Below are 9496 nucleotides of genomic sequence, written 5' to 3'. Positions count from 1 at the left end.
TTTTTGTTTGAGGGGGTATTGATTGAAGGGTAACAAGCCATGACTTATGGCAGGAGAAGAACAGACACCCGAGGACAGATTCCTCTGTTGCGTAATTCCACAGATGAGAAACGTGCCAGGGAATGCAGAATTATGACCGAGACTTTTCCAGCTTTCCTCCTCGTCGTCTTCATGGCCCAGTAGAAAATTGTGACAGCTGGAAGTAAGGAAAAAAAATGGAGCTTTATTGTTTCCCAGGCTAGTCAGATGGCCTTTGGCAAGTACTGTAAGAAGTGAGAACTGGTCCTCCTAAAGGATCTGTTGCAAATCTGTGGACTTGGTCTGCATACCTATTGCAATTGTTCTCCTAGTCCCAACGTGCTCCCCAGGGGTGTCTGGATGGTAAAGGCCTCCAAGATCTTCCCACTTGCAAATCCACGACTACAGCAATCTGCAAGTGTTCAAACCATCACTCTGCCTCCTCTGCACAAGGAACAGCAAAGCGGGACAAGCTAAGCATAAAACCACACGGCTGGTAAAGCGCTGCTCATTTTCAAACCCAAAGCAGAACCTGTTCAAAGTAAACAGCAGGGAATAACTTTTGTTCTGCTGGTTTGGTGTTGTTTTTTTATTTTTGTTTTGAAATGTGGGAACTGTCAGCAGGTCTGTGCTGGGGCATATCCCCGCGTGCTCCAGCCGCTGCCTCTGCCCATGGCTGGTGTGGGCGGGGGGGGGGCGGGGGAAATAATGTATTTTTGACCAGTATTTGGCCTTCATGCCATTTCTGTTTATTTAAATAACAGTTACTGATGTACATGTCACTACAGATCTATTTGGAAGTCTATCAATATTAAAAATTAAAATCCAAGGATCTTTCCTTCCTGGCTGAATGCACTAACTGGAAGGAAGGAATTCCTGCCTTGCTTCAAATGCAAGTGGGGGAAATAATGTATTTTTGACCAGTATTTGGCCTTCATGCCATTTCTGTTTATTTAAATAACAGTTACTGATGTACATGTCACTACAGATCTATTTGGAAGTCTATCAATATTAAAAATTAAAATCCAAGGATCTTTCCTTCCTGGCTGAATGCACTAACTGGAAGGAAGGAATTCCTGCCTTGCTTCAAATGCAAGTTATTTCAATGACAGAAAAATTCCTTAATCTGGTCTGCCCCTTGCATAAAATCTAATATTGTATCTCAGAAGACATGTTTATTCCAGAAGTCATCTTTAAACAGACAATTTGTGAGTGTATACCTAGAGAAATCCTCAGTTTTCCAACCCCACCAAGAACTGGTTTAAAAGATGGTATTAAAACCTGAATTTACTCTTTGTAAAGAGTTTTGGGGGGGTTTTAACCTTAGGACATCTTCCCAAGTACTGTTTTAGCAACTATTTTTTGAGGGAACAGCAAGTTTCCACATGAGGTTTTCAGAAGAATCTTATTAATCATCTTAGCATGTTTTTATGTGCATGCATGAAGATTTATTACTACTGGGAAGTACTTTTGAGCCACATGACTAACCTACCCTGGAAGATACGAGATACAAGAATTGTACCTCCCCCAAAACAGGCAAATCTGTGACACACATTGACCTGCTGAAACATCTAACCCCCTGGCTCTCAGAGGAGGAACATAGGTGTAAGCCACATGCCATGGTGTGCTTCCCATGTATATCACTATAAAATTAATTTTTGCACTGGAAGCACCAAGAAAGCAGCCATGTTCTCCACTGCCCTTAGCAGTAACAATTTGCACATGGAATTCAGAGTGTATGAAGACTGTACTTCCCCCAATTCTCTTCTACCAGTGTGAGCACACATACTAGCAAACTCTAAAAAGTAGGAAAAAACCCCACAAAACAGTCAGTTTTGTATCAGTATCTTATCAGTATCCTTTGTATCAGATACCTTCAGTATCAGGTATTCACTTAATGCATAAGCTATAAAGAGTTAACTACTACCTTTAGAATCTAAAATTTCAAGGTATTTTATATTGTGCAATATAAAAATTATCTTCTGCATTAAAAAACACAGCTTTCATTCCTAGTGAAACCTCACCCAAAGACTTTAATACTTTAACAGAAAGACCTGACACCAAATAATAAAAGAGAAGCAACATTTGACCTTCACAATTTACACATACTCTTCTTCGGACAGATTCCAGACAGCATCAGCCCAGCAGAGTTGCCATGTTCTGAATAGTTCGAAAAGCAGAACACTAGAAGCCAAGATACTGACATGCCTTCTAAGAGCCAGACAAAAACATTTCTATTTGGCTTCTTTTCACGTGTCCTGGAACAGAAAAGTAGCAATAAAAATGTCAGAACTAAGGTTCTCTTATAGAACACTATACATTAATATCTAGGTAAATACAAGCAACTGCTATAAACATACCTGCTTAAAAAGTAATCTAGGTAAAGTTACAATGCTTCCAAAACCTTTTCTGTAACAAGCAGGAAGGACAGAATGGACACATATGAAATTAGGGCAAATACTGAAAGCAATCTTGTCCTGATAAGGACTTATCGTCATAACATTTTCTGGAGTTCATCATGTTAAGTGCATGGCAGCTGCCAATTATTTAATATCATTAAATGAACATAAGTTTGCACTCAGCATTTTTGAAAATTCAGAAAAATGCAAAGTTTAAGTAAAGCTTTTTCCTCTCTCCAGTCTTCCTTCTACATGCAAATCTAGATTAGAACTACAATTTAAATAAATAAAAAAAAAATCCAAATAAACAGTTTAATCTGAGTAGAATGTGCTGTTGGCAAACAGGCTGCATTTTAAAACTAAAAGTTTTGTTGCACCAGAACACCAGAAACAGTAGAGGCTCAGCAACAAGCTGCGATGGAAAAAAAATTTTCAGAAAAGAGGTTCTCCTCCTCCTTTAAAAAAAAAAGTGCACAGGAAAAGCTTTAGACCTTTAAACAAGTTTGCATTTTCAAGTTTGTTCTTCCTTTGAACAAATATCATATTATTCCATGTTTACTCTCTAGGAGTTAAGGAATTCTTAGCTAAAATACCTATTTCATAAGAACAACTGCTTAAAACCAATTCAGTAGCAAGCAAGAATATCCCAGGGAGGAAAATTTAACTAAGAGGTTGTTACACCTTGAGTCTCAAAACTTAGGCTCACAGAGCCAGTCAGATTATTTAGGTAGACAAAGGACTTGCCAGGAGACACCTGCAACTGAGAATCTTCTTGCTAACTCCAGAAAGCATAGAAAAGTGAAGAAAAGTCACGATTTCTAATTAATTTACAGTAAAAACTAACCACATTTTCAGAAGCACTGTGCTTTCCTTCAGCACAATGCCTGGATTGAAAGTAAGTTCTGTGCAACTGCAAGAAGGAAGGTTTACATCCCATTATATGACATAATTAAGCAGTATCCATTCTAGCACCACCTCTATTTTACAATACCAGCCTAAGGCAATACTTTTGGCCCAAAATGACTTGAAAGAACAAGTCTGGTTTCTACATAAAGCTGGAGTAAGGAAAATGGTTAATTCTTTACTAGGTTTAAACAGAACTAAACCAGTTCACCTTCCCAACCCAACTTCTGGCAGCAATCTAACCTAAGCTTTCCAGAAGAAAACACAAAAAAAAAAGTTTAAGTCATTGGAAACAACAAGAAAGTGGTAAACAAGAGAAAAACCACCACTTAACTTTTTGGATTTAATTCATGTATGTAGGTTCAAGTGAAGATTTACATGTTTCACTTGATTTCTGAAGAGAGAGCTAGGCTTCCCTCCCACCCCCCCCAACTGTAAACAACTTACTGGAATAGAAAACCATACTGACAGCAAACCATATTTTTGGAAGTTTAAACACTCAGTATCCACAGGAAAATATACTCAAGCTTTCAAAACTATTTTTCTGTTCCACAATGGTATATTCAGTACTTTTCCACTATGTTTGTTTTAAAAGGAGAAACCCTGACCTGAAAAAAAAGTCAAGAGTAAGATGAGAAGACAGCAAGGATTTTTTCAGTGCTCACTCTGTACTTGTCACAGTGAGATAATGTCATTTTCTGTCAAACAATGTAGTTTGGTCAAGCTAATGGAAGATGTATTCTTTTACATAACATAGGAGTCCATATATACTTTTTTTTACTTAATGCTTTGGATATGCAAATCTCTCAACCTTTCCAAATTCTTAGTGCTTTTTACTTTGATTGAACATCTTCAAGATGCATGAAATTTCTCTGTATGTGAGCAAAAAGCATCCAAATGCATGCCAACATGCCAAAATGAAGACAGTTATTTACATACCAAATGGAGAAAACAAATTAGAAGATTTTTTTTTTAAGAAAATAGAAATAAGTTGGCTTTTTGACAACTTAAAGCGGAGCAGAACTTTTAGCAAAATAAATGCAGTGAATGGAAGGATCACTGCTACCCATACACCCATTAGTATCATAGTGAGAAAAATAATTTAAGATGAAGGACTATGTTGACAGGAGAAAACATGAGCGTAGACTGGAAAGGATCATCTCGCTATGAGGTTAAAAGAACAGCCAACCTCTAGAATTACCTCTCAAAAGAGAAGCAGGGAAAAAAAAAAAATCTAAACCAGAGCTGGTGTGACTTAGCAACTGCTAGATCAGGAGAACAGATGCTGTTATTTACAAAATGCATCCAAGCTGAAGCACTTCTGGTTTCTACAGATCTCTAGATATTGGCTCCTATGAAAAAAAAAAATAGAAAACAAACTCTTTTATATAGGTCACCAATACACACCCTACCGTTGCTTACCTCATTAGTAAGTAATAAGAGATGAGGAAATGTTTCTGTTACATGTCTTCAGTTTAAAGCATTTCAATGCAGTCACAAATAAAAATCAACAAAGCCAATATTATCAAATGTGTGCTTTACTCTTCACTTCTGAAAACAAAATTTTAGTTACGATGTCCTGAAAAATCAATTCAGCAGAATCACATAAACCCGTAAGCTTACAGATCAAGTTATCCCAAGCAATTATAAGAGAAAGTTGACTAAGCAAAGCTCATTTCCATACAAGAAGAATGGCATACAGCTAGCATGGAAAATTATGGAAAGGCTCCAAATGCAGAAAGAGCATTTGAAGTGACCTAGATATCCTACTTTACATCACTTTGAGAACCTCCACTGTTTTCAAGCAACTCTTTATTCCAACCAAAGACACTCGCAGGGTCAGGCAATTCTGCAGTTGACAAGCTCAACAAAAGAAAATTTCCTTTCGTCTCTTTCAACAAACAGACTGAAGCCTTCAGAAAGCAGGCAAGTAGGCTGAAGGAGGGAGGAGTCAGACAAGGCAATCTAAGGACTACCGACAGTATAAGTTTTTAAAAAAATATGTTCACACCCCTGCTCAGAACATTCCCTGACATGTCAAGATTAAGTCTTCTCCCTTAACTTCTCCAGCCAGTCTTGCCACACACATGTGATACAGATCCATCATCAGAACATGTTTACAATAAATACTGCGGAGGTACAGTTCTTTTTGTAGGATAGCAGAAGCTGTAAATAAGACTAATCATTTACATGCATCATGTCAGTACTTCAGTATCTCTCCCAATACTGAGAAGAGCAGGAGTATCTGAACACCACAAAAAAAACCCTAACAGACAAGTGTTTTCTAAACTAGCAATCTGGCAGAGTGACTCTGGCTTTTGAAGGGAGCATCCTACAATACATAATTAAACCCAGTCCACCCAATGGCTGGAAGAAACAGAACATACTTTTGCTCTGAAGTGAGCTCACAAAAAAAGGATGTTTTCATTCGCTTTACATAAGATTACTATGGGAAACAGAAACCAATTTGGGTATTGGCATTGTGCAAGGAGACTAGTCAGCTTCCAGATGGATCATATGTACCACCACCAGTAAGGATACTATATATAAATTCACAGGCTTGAACAGACTATAAATTTAATCCAAGACACCTTTCCGTGGTGACTGACCAACAGTAAGCATCACAGGGGAACATCACTATCATGCAGTAGGACACAGTCAAATCAACTTAGACAAAAAAAAAAAAGTCCCACAACCTAAGAGATCTGCCTAGCTACAGATTTTAGAGTTCACTAAAAAAAGTTACTTCTGCTGTGCAGGAAGGCCAAAAAGACTGAAGACAAAAAAAAAAAAAAAAAAGACTGCAGACAAAGTTATGAAGTCATTTATCAAAGATTACACTAAAAGCAGATGAAAGATTTGGAAAGTTAGTCAGTCTCCTGTAATACCAGAGTCATCAGGATAAACCATTTGAGAGCAAGGAGCATATTTGAGCTTCACTCTTGTTACTCTTAACAGGCACGTACCACAGAGCTCAGACATGGTGCATACACAAAGCAGAGAGAGAGTGAACTTCACTGTGAGAAAAATCTAGCAATGGAACAGAAAAGTAACTCCTGTTTTATCCTTTATGGACATACGCAGGGGAACTACGACCTCCTCTCCTGGCAGAGGCTTTATTTGTCCCACACACTGTGGTGGAGGAAGAGGACAGGATGCCTGCTCTGGCTGTGACTAGAAGTCTTCCCATCCTTTCTGGATGCTCATTTAATTTAAATCCATACAAGTATTTTGCCGGGATTTGGAAAGCTAACGGTATTGCATGTCCCCTGCCAAGTAAGCCTAGGTCACAGGCAGTGCCCAAAGATTATAATACAAGAGGATAAATATATTTGGCTGCTGACATAACCCCTCTCATTATATGCCATAGAGCCCTCTGCAAATTATAGGATTCTGTTACATTTACCCATTAGAGCTCTAGGCCTAAGAAAACAAGGAGGTACTCAAAGTCCTCCCAAGCTCACCCACTGCTTTTCAGTAAGAGACAGAGAGGTTCCAGACCACAAGTTCCAGTGCTACATATCTGGTAAATACGGTCTTTGAGATCAAAGGGAAAGCATTTGGAGGATGCGTCCCTGCAAGCAGTTACCAACACAAAACACCGAAAAAGAGGCTGGGAGGAAAAATCATCCAGTTAGCAACATTCTGCCTTTCCCAGTGAGAGATCAAGTAAGTGTATCACTCCTACACGATGTTTTACAACAGTTTAGACAAAGAGTGCTAGTGATGGACATCACCAGATAGTCTATGCCATTGCTTTGCTATCCTAATCCTTGAAATTTTCCCCCAAATGTCTAACCAAAGTTTTGCTGGAATTTAGATCAAGTGTTGTTCTAGCTCATGTTTCCTTCTGCTTTGCAGCAGTCTCTTCACCCCCTCTGTCCCCCATTTACATGGGAACATGTTGTCTTAGCCTCCTTTTTAGCTGATCATACCACAACCAATTTCTTCAAACTTTCTTCACAAAAAAATCAGAGGTCTGGAAGATATAGTACAAGCTGCCATTAACAATTGACATAATTTTACATTCTATGGCCTCTCTCCGCTACTTTTACTCTCCCTCCCAGCTTGTAATCTGCAACTCAACAAGCACAGAACTTCGTTAATCAAGACCATGCTGGACAGGACCCTGTAGAATGCATACTAAGTACTTGCTACCTGACCATGCTTACCTTCTGGGGATGGTTTTCCTGCTAATTTTACTCACTGCTCAGTAGTTCCAAGATCATAATTCCCTAGTTTGTTAGTAAGAATATCATGTGAATACTGAGGACTCCAATATATCAACATATTAACAATACATTAACATTACAGCATCTCTCTGTACCACAAGGCCTGTTACTCCATCACAGAATAAGTAGAAATGCTAGATTTAAAATAATTTAGCCTGGGTAAGTCTGGTTTGGCTGTTGCCCAACTTCTTTTTCTAGGCACTAAAAGTGTGTTTTGTCACTGCTCCAGTATTTTTTCTTTGAGCTAAAGTTAAAATCTACCAGTTTCCTCTTCATCCCATCCCACATAGCCCATACTGAAGAGGTATGCACCATTATTCTTTCTGAGTCTACTATTTCCCTCCACTATCAGGTCTGAGATTGTTTCAGTTAGGTTTGGGTTTTTTTTAAGCACCTCAGAATTAATTTCATCAGGCCCTACCAGACTGAAAACTTGCAGCTTATCCACCCCCCTGTCCCCCCCCCCCCCCCCCCCCCCAGTCTAGGATGAGTACTATTTACACTTTTATCATGGCTATTAACTACACTGGCTGGATTAACCATTTCAGAGAACACTACAATCACCTCAGCATTATCTGTTAATCCACTAATCTGTGGATCTTTTATTTCTTACTTTCATCCAATATCCCTTTTAGCTACACCTCGTTGTGTATGTCTGTCCCAGTTTTGCTTGTGCGCTTCATGTGCATCTTCAGCAACATAGTCTCCCATTTTGTTTGTTTCCTGTGTTTACATCAATGAGGAGATCAATAGGGAGCAACGTTCTTTTTTCATTATTTATTTTCCCCCTTCAGTGAAAGTGTTTGGTACTATTACATTACTTCTCAAAGAGGCTGAGACTGGTTTCTTCTTTCTTATACTTGCCCCCAATCAAGCTTGCCACATTCTAAGCTTTTTGACATTTGTGAGTTTTATTCTGCTGTTCTGTCATCTTTTATCCTACATAGGCTAACATCTTGTGGTCACTCCTGCACGACCTGCCTCCCATCTAGGCATTCTCTTTGTTAATCTAAAAGATTATTTTTATTAATTTACATACCTCAGCAGAGCAGTATGTTCTGCTCAGTCTTTTCCAAAAGACACTGAATGTTTACAAGAGATTTTAACCATCAAATCTCGTACTTTCGATCATTCTCCTCCAGCTACTGATACACACCTTATAATTATATTCTAGCCACATACATCTAATTGATCTGACAGAGGCTGGGCAGAATACTTTTAATGATCACATGTCAAAACCTTTGATTGCTGTTCATTCCTCATATATTTGTGTTGGTGTGCAGACACCCAGCATACTAGGTGGAATGACCCGCTGTTCTGCAAGGTCATAACCAATATGCTATAAATACGTGCAAAATACCACACATGCAAGAAGTTATGAAAAAGCTAGGATATATTTGGGGTTTTACATCAAAAACTACTCATGAAATATTTTCATATGCAAACATTCAAACTTTTCAGTTGGTTACAGCATCTGAAATATCTTTCAAATATTTTAAAATGTATATATTTTGGCAAAGTGACTTCAGTGACCTTGCTTTTATTAATAAAAGCAAGAAAGTCTTAATTAGAAAAGAGGGCTGTTTTGCTGATACTGTCTTTGTAATAATTATTAAAAAAACCAACTTGTCTAAATGAGAAATTAGATTCTCTTAGGCTAAAAAAAATGTGTTATTGTATATATAAATATATATATAACCTGCAGTAAGAAATTCTTTATCCTAAGTATAAGTCAAATCAACAGGAATTTACATTAAGCAATAATTTATTTTCATAGATTCTGATACAGGCAATACTATTTGTTAATAATAGCATTATTAATGCCATTTATTAATATCCATTAATAGCAAAGGAGAAAGTTGCACACTTAGTATTCCACCATATTTCAGGGGAATTTTTCTCCGGAGGAAAAAAAAAAAAAAAAAAAAACACTGTAACAAAGGC

The sequence above is a fragment of the Egretta garzetta genome, unplaced genomic scaffold (assembly GCF_000687185.1).
Source record: "Egretta garzetta isolate BGI_Z169 unplaced genomic scaffold, ASM68718v1 scaffold138, whole genome shotgun sequence".
NCBI classification, from domain to species: Eukaryota; Metazoa; Chordata; class Aves; order Pelecaniformes; family Ardeidae; genus Egretta; species Egretta garzetta.
This window is presented reverse-complemented; position numbering follows the sequence as displayed.